The sequence below is a fragment of the Schistocerca gregaria genome, chromosome 2 (assembly GCF_023897955.1).
Source record: "Schistocerca gregaria isolate iqSchGreg1 chromosome 2, iqSchGreg1.2, whole genome shotgun sequence".
NCBI classification, from domain to species: domain Eukaryota; kingdom Metazoa; phylum Arthropoda; class Insecta; order Orthoptera; family Acrididae; genus Schistocerca; species Schistocerca gregaria.
In genome coordinates, this window is record NC_064921.1 from 951,333,832 (window position 1) to 951,348,298 (window position 14,467).

Here is a 14,467-nt window from a genome sequence, read left to right on the forward strand (position 1 = left end):
GAATTTTACCGTGCGGGTATACAGGCGCTGGTTCCAGGATGGCATAAGGCAGTTGCGAGGGATGGAAATTATGTGGAGAAATGAAAATATTGTTCCTAAAGAATGTGTCTACACACTATAAAACTTTCAAACAAGTAGAATAAAAGATGGATGAAAAAAAACAGTGTGCATTTCTTTTGGAGTGACCCTCGAAGTAGTTGAAAAAATAGAACAACACACCAACAGTGGTTTCCAGAAATAACTGCATTCAATCGCCTTTTGTGAGTCTTCAATTTTCATTTACTGTGATTAATTTAGAATCAGCTAGAGATTCATTATCAGATGGTAAATATTTAATGAATGTGTGGATCAATGAAAGGGTCGTATATATGAAAATGAAACAAGTAAGCACCGAAGGTGGCAAGAATTATTTCGTTTTTACACCTTGTCACATCCACACGACCTCCAAAATGCTCCAAAAATTTCTTAAGTGTATACCACGTGATGATGAATCGCTAGCCGACTCGAAACCGGTCATTATAAATTAAATTTGAAGAATCACAAAAGGCAACTGTTTGCAGTTATTTCTGGAAACCTTTATTCATAGCAGTGGCACTGTTCCACGTTCATAATGCAGAAAAGTTTTAACATCCCAACAGATGATCATCAGAATACTTCAATACAACCACCATCCCCTCAGTCTTCCCTGATTCCTTCTAAATGTCCTTCAAAGAAAATCCAAATCCGTCTTAACATACAGAAAACCCCTCCTCCCCTAACGCACGCAGACACATTTTACTCCTCTCTCACTACTATTCTATGCACATTCAACATTTAGCAATCTCCCTCCCCTAATACCCACAATTCCACTCACCTAATATCTTAACATAATAAACATGCTACTCACATTGCAAAATAAACTACAATGCTCCAAATTTTTGTATGTACATATATTTTACGTATTTCCGCTCAACAATGTCTTATGGAATAATTATCTAGGGTAGCTCATCACTGAGAAAGAAAGTACTGACAGCATAAAAGCGAGCAGTAAGGATGATATCTGGTGTTCACTCCCAGACGTCATCTAGGTGCATCTTCAACGATCTAGGCACTTTAACTGCACCATCACAATCCACACATTCGCTACTGAAATTCGTCATTAATAATCCATTACAAAGTGAAAAGAACCATGATGTCCATACCTACAACACTAGAAGGAAAGATGACCTTTATTTCCCATTCTTAAAGCTGTCAGTGGCTGAGAAAGAGGTTGAATACGTAGCAACAAAAATCTTTGATCATTTGGCCAATAACATAAAATGACTGACATGTAGCAAACCAAGTTCTGAAAATAACTTTCTCCTGGACAACTCTTTCTATTTCATTGACGAATTTGTTCTCAAAAAATTGTTTTTAAGTGTAGCTGCATGAGTAGGACTGCAAAAATTGTGTGTTCATTAATGTTAACACTAGCGCTGTATATTTATCCTGTAAAGTGACACATCCCATATCATTTCGATGGAAGAATTGTTCAAATTACCTATGGAATATGTACCAATTCAACCCCCCCCCCCCCCCCCACGCCGTGTCACCTCACCCGAAAAGAAAATTGGCGCATGTTAAAGTGGTGCAGTACGTCTTCCCAAAGCATCCCACACGTGCTTGGTGGGACTGAAGTCGGGGGGGGTAGGAGGATGGGCAAGCTAGTCAGTTTTCCGAGTGTCTTCTTGTTCCTCGAGCTCCTCCAACTGTGCTGTTCGATGCTGTCACGCAATGTCGTCATAAAAATGAAACCAAGGCTGACTGCAAATAACTTTGGCCGGTGAGTGCACGTTGTTCAAAGATTTCGAGACCCCTACGCCCACACAACAGTATACTTTCCCACACAATAGCACGTGAATCACCAAAACGATGAAGTTGGACACTCTACTTGGTTACATTACGAGTTCCCACTTATCACCGTGTGAAGGTACGTCCAGGATCTCTACTGTCAGAATATGTTCTCAACCGAGAAGAGCACGTGAAACCATTCCTGATTGGTCCAGCCCCTATGCTCTTGGCACCACCGCAAACGGTACCGAGTAAGGATCATCAGTCAAAGAGGCCACTCCCACGCAGCCGCAGTACCACTGTGGAGCGTGAGACTGCGTGTCCTCCAGTCCTGTTAAATGTGCTTCTAATCACTACCGTCGATGGAAGCGTGTCCCTACTCGCCTGGTGAATGATGTAGCCTTCATCTGCCGCTACAGTTGATCATGGTCGACTAACTCCTCTCCTTCCGGTACCACTACCTGTGGTCGAGAATGCTCTCCGTCCACGTGGAACATTGCTGTCAGCAACATCAAACTTGTGGGCAACGAGTATCTCACTTACTCCGTCCTCCAGTTTCCTGATGATTACTCATTGTATGAAGTCATCCGAATGCTGGCTCTAGGGCATGTTCTAATGAAGAACTGCACCACAGTGGACCGTAACTGCTCGCTGATGGACTCACACACACACACACACACACACACACACACACACACACACACACACACACACACGCTGTTTTTCCCTGTTCCTTCAACAGCCTATTGGTGCGAGGCGAGCTCCTTTTGGCGCTACTGTCGTGCTGACCTCATGCCATGGGACATCCAACTCGCTGTGCATGGCTGGGAGAATCTGGCAACGTGCTCCCGCACTTTCATTTTCATCGAGCAGTTAATATTTTATGGTTATCTTATCTGAACTGAAGCGCCAAAGACACTGGTATAGGCATAGTATTCAAATACAGAGATACATAAACAGGCAGAATATGGCGCTGCGGTCGGCAACGTCTATATAAGCCAACAGGTGTCTGGCGCAGTTCTTAGATCAGTTACTGCTGCTACAATGGCAGGTTATCAAGACTGAAGTGAGTGTGAACGTGGCGTTATAGTCAGCGCACGAGCGAAGGGACACAGTATCTCCGAGGTAGTGATGAAGTGGGGACTTTCCCGTACGACGAAGTCACGAGTGTACCGTGAATGTCGGGAATCCGCTAAAACATCAAATCTCTCATGTCGCTGCGGCCAGAAAAAGATCCTGCAAGAACGGGGCCAACGACAACTGAAGAGAATCGTTGAACGTGACAGAAGTGCAACCCTTACACAAACTGCTGCAGATTTCAGTGCTGGGCCATCAACAAGCTTCACCGCGCGAATCATTCAACGAAACACCATCGATATGGGCTTTTGGAGCCGAAGGCCTACTCGTGTACGCTTGATGGCTGTGTGACACAAAGCTTTACGCCTCACCTGGGTCCGTCAACACCGACATCGGACTGTTGATGACTGGAAACATGTTGCCTAGTCGGATGAGTCTCGTTCCAATTGTATCGAGCGGACGGATGTGCACGGGTATGGAGACAACCTCATGAATCCGTGATCAAGGGATCACCAATTCAGTATTGGAGGGCAGCATGGAGGGTAAAAATCGTAGAGGGAGACAAAGAGATGAATACACTAAGCAGATTCAGAAGGATGTAAGTTGCGGTAGGTACTGGGAGAAGAGGAAGCTTGCACAAGGTAAAGTAGCATGGAGAGCTGCATCGAACCAGTCTCTGGACAGAAGACCACAACAGTAATGCAATTTATAGAAAACTAAACAGGCTTTACTTTGTGGATAGTGAATGTATAAAAGTTAAGAGGAATGAAACAATAAACGGTCGCCAGCCAAATTAGGCATATTCAAAAATGGCTCTGAGCACTATGGGACTTAACATCTGTGGTCATCAGTCCCCTAGAACTTAGAACTACTTAAACCTAACTAACCTAAAGACATCACACACATCCATGCCCGAGGCAGGATTCGAACCTGCGACCGTAGCAGCAGCGCGGTTCCGGACTGAGCGCCTAGAACCGCGAGACCACCGCGGCCGGCTTAGGCACATTAATTTGAAACATTACTTCAAGGAAATTGAGCATTAGTAGTTGTGGTGACTTTCATTAAGATTCCCTTTGAGTCGTACAATGGATACACACAACTACAGAGCGATCTTAGATGTGGGTAGCAGTAGTTGCCACTAATGCACAAACCAGTTATCATAGAAAGCAAGATTATACTCCACTCATAATAATAAGTTACGATCACAGTCACTATGTAACTCAGTACGGAGATGTTACCGCAGGAAACAATGAACTAAAGTTGGGCATGAAAAGAATTCTGACTTAACTGACAAAAGCACAAATAAAATTAAATAATACTATATATACACTTTTTTATACTCCCATTCATTCAGATTTCTTTAGTAGCAATAAATATCCCAACTGTCTATTTGACATGAGAAGAAGATAGTGGGGACCCATAAACTGATACTGTCTCTCTAGGCAAACTCTATGATTATTTCACAAGCGAAGTTCAATTCAATCAACATTAATTCATAGCCCCACTTGGAATAATTTATGTTTTCATCCTTTAAAGCAAATTACTCAACACTGAGCTCGATTAACCAAAAAAAAAATCGTTCGCGTTAGCAATCAAGACTACATTACGTTTCAAATTAGTTTAAGTGTATTTTTCATCACCTGAGGAGCAGGTATTTTAGGCAGTAACATTTACACTCCGTGGCACTAAATTTTTGCAGAAACAGAAACAAATAACTATTTTGTTAGAAACAGGATACTCGGTTTTCTGCACACTTAGGAGGGGATACTGATTCGGTTCCTAATTAGGATAAAGTTAGGTTTCAAAACACTGGTTTATAGCACTTGGAGTCTTCTTGAAAACACACACAAATTTACTGGTCCATGCTATAATACATATCTGTGTGCCTGAAGTTGGTAGAGTAGTGGCGAAATAGTGGTAGCAAGCGACGTGGCGGCTAACTGTAAAAAATGGTTCAAATGGCTCTGAGCACTATGGGACTTAACTTCTGAGGTCACCGGTCGCCTAGAACTTAGAACTATTTAGACCTAACTAACCTAAGGACATCACACACATCGATGCCCGAGGCAGGATTCGAACCTACGACCGTAGCGGCCGCTCGGGTCCAGACTGTAGCGCCTAGAACCGCACGCTCGGCTGACTGTACCCACGGCTCTTGATGTTGAATGCTCTTTATAATTTCTTCTTGGCGACAGATTTATATCGTATTAGAGCCATTCCTTATTGCCAAGAGCACCATGCAACAGCCAAATCCACATCCGAAGTAAATTTCCATGCAAAATGGCTTCCAAATGCCTCCCTTGGCACCCTCGATGTTTACTGTGCAACGGCTACCCACTGACTGATTATTGTTCCCACCAAGGAGCCGCCCAGATCGACCACCGAAATTACCCTTTACATCGCGCCAAGCCACTTTCGTTACGGAGGGGCTTCCCTACAGCTTTTACATTTCACAATACAAGTTCCCTAAGGATGAACCAGCTTCCACTATACACTCCTGGAAATTGAAATAAGAACACCGTGAATTCGTTGTCCCAGGAAGGGGAAACTTTATTGACACATTCCTGGGGTCAGATACATCACATGATCACACTGACAGAACCACAGGCACATAGACAAAGGCAACAGAGCATGCACAATGTCGGCACTAGTACAGTGTATATCCACCTTTCGCAGCAATGCAGGCTGCTATTCTCCCATGGAGACGATCGTAGAGATGCTGGATGTAGTCCTGTCGAACGGCTTGCCATGCCATTTCCACCTGGTGGCTCAGTTGGACCAGCGTTCGTGCTGGACGTGCAGACCGCGTGAGACGACGCTTCATCCAGTCCCAAACATGCTCAATGGGGAACAGATCCGGAGATCTTGCTCGCCAGGGTAGTTGACTTACACCTTCTAGAGCACGTTGGGTGGCACGGGATACATGCGGACGTGCATTGTTCTGTTGGAACAGCAAGTTCCCTTGCCGGTCTAGGAATGGAAGAACGATGGGTTCGATGACGGTTTGGATGTACCGTGCACTATTCAGTGTCCCCTCGACGATCACCAGAGGTGTACGGCCAGTGTAGGAGATCGCTCCCCACACCATGATGCCGGGTGTTGGCCCTGTGTGCCTCGGTCGTATGCAGTCCTCATTGTGGCGCTCACCTGCACGGCGCCAAACACGCATACGACCATCATTGGCACCAAGGCAGAAGCGACTCTCATCGCTGAAGACGACACGTCTCCATTCGTCCCTCCATTCACGCCTGTCGCGACACCACTGGAGGCGGGCTGCACGATGTTGGGGCGTGAGCGGAAGACGGCCTAACGGTGTGCGGGACCGTAGCCCAGCTTCATGGAGACGGTTGCGAATGGTCCTTGCCGATACCCCAGGAGCAACAGTGTCCCTAATTTGCTGGGAAGTGGCGGTGCGGTCCCCTACGGCACTGCGTAGGATCCTACGGTCTTGGCGTGCATCCGTGCGTCGCTGCGGTCCGGTCCCAGGTCGACGGGCACGTGCACCTTCCGCCGACGACTGGCGACAACATCGATGTACTGTGGAGACCTCACGCCCCACGTGTTGAGCAATTCGGCGGTACGTCCACCCGGCCTCCCGCATGCCCACTATACGCCCTCGCTCAAAGTCCGTCAACTGCACATACGGTTCACGTCCACGCTGTGGCGGCATGCTACCAGTGTTAAAGACTGCGATGGAGCTCCGTATGCCACGGCAAACTGGCTGACACTGACGGCGGCGGTGCACAAATGGTGCGCAGCTAGCGCCATTCGACGGCCAACACGGCGGTTCCTGGTGTGTCCGCTGTGCCGTGCGTGTGATCATTGCTTGTACAGCCCTCTCGCAGTGTCCGGAGCAAGTATGGTGGGTCTGACACACCGGTGTCAATGTGTTCTTTTTTCCATTTCCAGGAGTGTACAAATGTTTCTTTTTTGAACTTGCATATATGATAAAATTTCATTATTTTACTTATCATTTACTTTTTCCCTATATACGAGGCACACTATTTTTGTAAATACACAGTTTTCATTCTGCATGTGTTAAAGTTTCACAGTGTGTAGATACATCCTTCCCACTTGTTTTCAAACTTAGTTCAAACTGATCCCGTGAGTGGCGCCGTCACAGCATTTCTTCAAGATGGCTGCTACACTTGACGTTCTTCAGAAGCAACGTGCTGTCATAGAATTCCTGTGCGGTGAAAACGAGACAGTGGGAAACATCCACAAGATGTTGAAAAAAGTGTATGGAGATGCTGCTGTCGATCGCAGTACAGTTAGTCGGTGGACAAGCAGGTTACGCGATGAAAGCGGACACGGCAATATTGAGGATTGTCTTGGCAGCGGCAGTCCTCGTACTGCACAACTCCAGACAATGTGCAGAGAGTTAACGAATTGGTGATTGCTGACAAACGCATCACAGTGAACGAATTGTCACACTACGTTGGGGTAGGGAAGGAAGTGTCTGCAGAATACTGAAAGTGTTGGCGTTAAAAAAGGTTTGTGCCAGGTGGGTTCCCAGGGTGTTGACAGTGGCTCACAAAGAAACAAGAAAAACGGTATGCAGCGTACTTTTGAAACAGTATGAGATTGGTGGAGATGAATGTCTTGGAAAAATTCTGACAGATGATGAAACATGGCTCCATCATTTTTCACCAGAGATGAAGAGACAATCAATGGAGTGGCATCATGCAAATACACCCAAGAAGAAAAAGGAAAACCACACCTTCTGCTGGAAACGTTATGGCTACGGTGTTTTTCGATTCCGAAGGACTCTTGCTTGTGCGCATCGTGCCAAGTGGAACCACCATAAATTCTGATGTATATGTGACGACACTGAAGAAAGTTCCAGCTCGACTGAGTCACGTGTGACAACATGGACAAAAGTAGGATGTTTTGCTATTGCACGACAATGCACGGCCACATGTCAGTCAAAAAATCAAGGAAGTGGTCATAAACCTCGGATGGACAACACTGAAACACCCACCTTACATTCCCGACCTAGCTCCATGTGACTGGGAAACTGAAAGACTCTCTTCGTGGAACAAGGTTTGAAGATGATGAGTACCTTGTGCACGCTGCGTAACAGTGGCTCCAACAGGTTGGTCCAGAATTTTACCGTGCGGGTATACAGGGGCTGGTTCCAAGATGGCGTAAGGCAGTTGCGAGGGATGGAAATTATGTGGAGAAATGAAAATATTGTTCCTAAAGGATGTATCTACACACTGTAAAACTTTCAGACATGTAGAATAAGAGATGGATTTAAAAAAAAAAAGTGTCCATTTCTTTTGGAGTGGCCGTCATACACTGTAAACTTTAAATTTCCTGTCACACATCAATGAGCTTAATTAACAAAGAACAAACATTTCATAATCACAGATACACATTTACACAGTATAAAACCTACATCTAATCGATATTGGTGTTACAAGACGGCACTCAGGTTGGCATCCCACCACTCTCTGGGGCGTACCCAGACACGTCTTCGGCCTAGAACCTTATTGTCAGGAGTAGAATTGCCTTCAGTGTTGAGTCTCGCTTCGAACTGAGCTCCGACGCCCAGCGAACACGTGTCTGGAGATGCCGTGCACAGCGGTGGAATACGAACCTGACTGTTAACTGCCAGCCCCGACAGCCAGGAGAGGTGGTCTGGGGTGCCATTTCTTTGTTATCCTTCATGGCGCGCCATCTTATGCTTACATTTAAGCGATATAATGCCCGCCCTCACTCGGCGGCAGTTTCTATTGTTTGTCTCCGTGCTTGTCACACTCTACCTTGGCCAGCAACGTCGCCGGATCTCTCTCCATTTCAGAACATTTGGAGCATTATGGGTAGGGCCTCCCAACCAGTTCGGGATTCTGACAATCTAACGTGCCAACTGCACAGGAGGACATACAACAACTACCAATCAATACCAAGCCGAATAACTGCCTGTATAATGGCCGTTATTTTCTGAAATTGCTATAATTTGTTTACCTAGAATATATATTACTTCTACCGATTTCCTTCCTATTGGGATAATTCCTCCTTTTTGTGTTAGAGTGTATGATGCACAACACTAACACAGGATAATAATTGTATCGACGGTAGTTCACAACTATTTCTTTCGCTGGAAGTGCAATGTATGGTGTGGTTGGGAGGATATGAAGGGCTTATTTCAATAGTGGTACAAGTCCATTTTTGTTCCTTTTTATTTTATGTTTTCAATCAATATTTTAATTGTCCATCAAACCACTAAGTTTTTCTTAATTGTCATGATTACTTTCAAGCAGTAAAATGTTTCCTTGCAAAACCAGATCGCATGTTGATGAGTTTGCCACTCCATGAGATACTTTATGAGTATTCGTTTCCCTATGAAAATTCGGACAAAAATTCATTTTGTAATTTGTAGGTAGCCAATTTTTAATTCCACACAGACATTTGACTAAAAAGTATGTGAGTCATGGAGTGTTTCTACTCTACTATACAACTTACATCAAAGAAACAAAGATTGAAGTAAAAGGATCCTAGAGTGCAATTTATGTTCAGAGTGCAATAATATCGATGATAAAATTCAATTACGAATTGCTGTGTCGAGTGAAAGTAAGGGAGAAATACTCCAATGACTATTCTCTACTTGGAGCTCATCTCAGTTACAGGCGTCGTTTTCATGGCTATGTATAGCACTGCCACCTGTCGGAACTTAAAAGGAAGAATAGGGGGTGAAGTGGGAATAGTCCTCGATGTTCCACGACAAATTCCGCATTCTTTCAAGCGAAATTTGCCGAGAAAAAAGATGTGTTTGTTGCATTACTTACTCAACGCCTCTCATAGATACGTTAATACAAGTGTTGACTATGTTGATCATTGCAAATCTAGTTGTTAGAGGATTGTGCACATATTTAATCTTGTGAATGAGTTCGTATGTGTTCTTGATGGACAAGTTGTTTTCAGAGTTATAGTGGCTGTTCAGAAGAATTATCAGTTTGTTATTTAGTCTATATGAAGTGTTGTTCCCAGAATTAATAATAGGTCTGATGCGAAAATTTTGCTGGTGGATTTTACGCTATGACAAAAGCGGTGTGGTTCATTGAGATGTCACACATCGCCCATTTAGTTAGAAAGAAATTACGATTCTTCAGTGTTTCTAAATTTAGGCCTTGAATTTAGAAGTAGGATCAAAGTCTGTTCAGTTACTTTGTTACTATTGAAAAATTCCATGTTTTTTGTCAACATAGCCATTTTCATACATTACGACTCCACAATTACCTTTACCAGCCTTGACTGTTAGAGCTGTACTGTTAGAAAGATTGTTGTTGACACAGTGTAGAGTTTTGGTCAGTGTTCTTACGTGAACTGCTGCTTTATAGTGTCCTGTGATTATTTTATTGGCTTTGAAGGCTTCCCAGGAATTTAATTTTTCATCATCACTCGTATGCTCAGTAGATACAATAAAGCTGCCATAGAGCTCTGGCTCTATCTTGTGCGTTAGACCTCTGTTTATCAGGACAAGGTCACTATTATCTTTTTGGCAGAGGAGCTACCTGTTCGTTTTCAGTTCTTCATGTTTGTTATATTTCCTAAACAATAGTTTCTGATGTTCTTTTTCAATTACATCTTCAATGTATTGCAATATATAGGAGAACTGAAGGTCGAAAAGGCAATTTACAAGTTGCAAATGCAGACTCTACATTTGTTTGTTGAGGATGTTTTCCTTATTGTATTCGACATTTATCTCTGTCTTCAGCCACATGACTTCCCATTTTGTTTCAACTATTTTAGGAATACTGTTACTAGCATTGATTATTTCTCTGTAGTTTGGTGTTTGTTGGAATGATCGACATTGCTTGTTATTTTGCAGTACTTGCTAGTTTTCTTTCTTATCTTTGAAAAGCGTGCACATTTCCCTGTCGGACTTCCTGCATTTCGCTACAATTTTCTGGCACTGCTTACCTCTCTGTATACAGGGTGAGTCATCTAACGTTACCGCTGGATATATTTCGTAAACCACATCAAATACTGACGAACCGATTCCACACACCGAACGTGAGGAGAGGGGCTAGTGTAATTGTTTAATACAAACCATACAAAAATGCTCAGAAGTATGTTTTTTAACACAAACCTACGTCTTTTTAAATGGAACCACGTTAGTTTTGTTAGCACATCTGAACAAATAAACAAATACGTAATCAGTGCCGTTTGTTGCATTGTAAAATGTTAATTACATCCGGAGACATTGTAACCTAAAGTTGACGCTTCAAACCTCCGACGTTCAGTTGCGTGTTCTAACAAACACGGTCTACGGTCGGCGAGGAGCATCTGCAGGGACATGTTTACGATGACGACCGTGTTTACGAGTGTGGCTGTAGTGCACTGTTGTGGTTTGGTCTAGCTGTCGCAGTGTCCGCATGTAGCGCTTGCTGCTATTGTTATTCTGCATTCGTCTCCGCATGCAGACCAACTGTAGTACACCGTGTTACCAGACGTCTGTGTTAGGGTAGTGTTTGTGATCATGGTGTATTCGAACTCCGAAAAGGCAGAGATGACACTCATCTATGGCGAGTGTCGACGAAATGCAGCTGAAGGCTGCAGGGTGTATGCAGAACGGTACCCGGACAGAGAGCATCCAACGTGCCGCACACTGCAAAACATCTACCGCCAACTGTATGCAGCAGGTATGGTCGTAGCACGCAAACAGGTCCGTAACAGGCCCGTCACAGGAGAAGCGGGTGCAGTTGATGTGTTAGCTGCTGTTGCCATGAACCCACACATGAGTACACGGGACATTGCGAGAGCCGGTGGACTGAGTCAAAGTAGTGTCATGCGCATATTGCATCGTCACCGGTTTCACCCGTTTCATGTGTCGCTACATCAGCAATTACCAGGTGATGACTTTAATCATCGAGTGCAATTCTGTCAATGGGCATTAACAGAGAATGAGTTGCAGTTCTACCTGTTTACCGATGAAGCGGGTTTCACAAACCACGGGGCAGTGAATCTACGGAACATGCATTACTGGTCCGTGGACAATCCTCGCTGGCTCAGACAGGTAGAGCGACAGCGACCGTGGACTGTAAATGTATGGTGCGGAATCATTGGCGACCACCTTATTGGTCCTCACTTCATTGCAGGGGCCCAAACAGCTGCAACATACATCGCGTTTCTACAGAATTATCTGCCAACGTTGCTCGAAAATGTCCCACTGGAAACGCGTCGACGCATGTGGTATCAGCATGATGGTGCACCTGCACATTCCGCAATTAACACTAGGCTGACCCTTGACAGGATGTTTGACGGGCGTTTCATAGGACGTGGAGGACGCATAAATTCGCCAGTCCGTTCTCCTGATCTTATACCTCTGGACTTCTTTCTGTGGGGTAGGTTAGAGGAGAATGTGTACCGTGATGTGCCTACAGCCCCAGAGGATATGAAACAACGTATTGTGGCAGCCTGCGGCGACATCCAGATGTACTGCGGCGTGTACGACATTCATTACGCCAGAGATTGCAATTGTGTGCAGCAAATGATGGCCACCACATTGAACATCTATTGGCCTGACATGTCGGGACACAATCTATTTCACTCCGTAATTGAAAACGGAAACCACGTGTGTACGTGTACCTCACCCCTCATGGTAATGTACTTGTGCGTCAATGAAAAAGACCAATAAAAAGGTGTTAGCATGCGGACGTAATGAGCTGTTCCAGGCTCTTCTGTACCTAAGATCCATCACCGTTCCCTTTGGATCCCTACGTAATCCGGTGCTCTCCGATACACACGATCGAACAGCGGAGGAGTGGTACTCAAGCGTCAACTATAGGTTACAATATCTCCGGATGTAATTAACATTTTACAATGCAACAAACGGTACTGATTAAGTATTTGTTTACATGTTCGGATGTGCTAACAAAACTAACGGGGTTCCATTTAAAAAAAACGTAGATTTGTGTTAAAAAACATACTTCCGTGCATTTTTGTATGGTTTGTATTAACCAATTACAGTATCCCCTCTCCTCACGTTCGGTCTGTGGAATCGATTCGTCAGTATTTGATGTGGTTTACGAAATATATCCAGCGGTAATGTTAGGTGACTCACTCTGTATAGAAGCATCACCAGCGAACAGCGTTTTGGAACTTCGACGTTAACCACGTCATTTCTATAGTTTCTATAGTCTGTGTACCATCATCATCCTATAAAACTCCCTGGAGTTACACCAAAATTTACTTTTACGCTGGAAGATTTCTCTCCATTCTAAAATATTATTTCGCCTTAAGACGCTATCTGATCATTAAACCGATCGCGTAACATATAAAAAATATCACACAGACGAAAGTACTTTTTCGTAACCGAGCTATTTTCTTCGTTATTAATGCGTTGTAGACGCATAGCGTGTAACGTGACGACCACTGCTCGCTGCAGTCAACACACCTGTTTTCTTCCACTTAAGTCAGCTGGGAGGTGCTGTGTCGTAGGCCTTAGTTTCTGCTAAGTTGGCCGCTACTTTAACGACGAAAATATTATGGCCGCGTTGCAACAGACGGCCGGCGAACGTTGCTCAAGTGTAGGACATGCCGGCGGCAACATGTTAGATCCAGTGGCTGCGGCAGCCTACTGTGTAGATCCAGTCGCTGCGCAATGCCCACTATCGGATTTCTTTCCTCACGTATGCCAAGCCACACCCCTTTCCAGTACAGTGGAACCTGGTTATTAGGGTCATCCAGATTGTCGAAAACACGCATAATGAGGAAATTCAGAAAAAAATAGGATAATAAATGGTTCAAATGGCTCTGAGCACTATGGGACTCAACTGCTGTGGTCATTAGTCCCCTAGAACGTAGAACTACTTAAACCTAACTAACCTAAGGACATCACACACATCCATGCCCGAGGCAGGATTCGAACCTGCGACCGTAGCAGTCGCACGGTTCCGGACTGCGCGCCTAGAACCGCGGGATCACCACGGCCGGCAATAGGATAACATATCAAAATGGTAAAGAGCAGCAATCATTCGATGTTTCCGTTCTATCTTTATTAGGACAGATCCAGATTTTGGCTAGTAACTAGCCATTGTTGTTGTTGTTGTCGTCTTCAGTCCTGAGACTGGTTTGATGCAGCTCTCCATGCTACTCTATCCTGTGCAAGCTGCTTCATCTCCCAGTACCTACTGCAACCTACATCCTTCTGAATCTGCTTAGTGTACTCATCTCTCGGTCTCCCTCTACGATTTTTACCCTCCACGCTGCCCTCCAATGCTAAATTTGTGATCCCTTGATGCCTCAAAACATTTCCTACCAACCGATCCCTTCTTCTAGTCAAGTTGTACCACAAACTTCTCTTCTCCCCAATCCTATTCAATACCTCCTCATTAGTTACGTGATCTATCCACCTTATCTTCAGTATTCTTCTGTAGCACCACATTTCGAAAGCTTCTATTCTCTTCTTGTCCAAACTAGTTATCGTCCATGTTTCACTTCCATACATGGCTACACTCCATACAAATACTTTCAGAAACGACTTCCTGATACATAAATCTATATTCGATGTTAACAAATTTCTCTTCTTCAGAAACGCTTTCCTTGCCATTGCCAGTCTACATTTTATATCCTC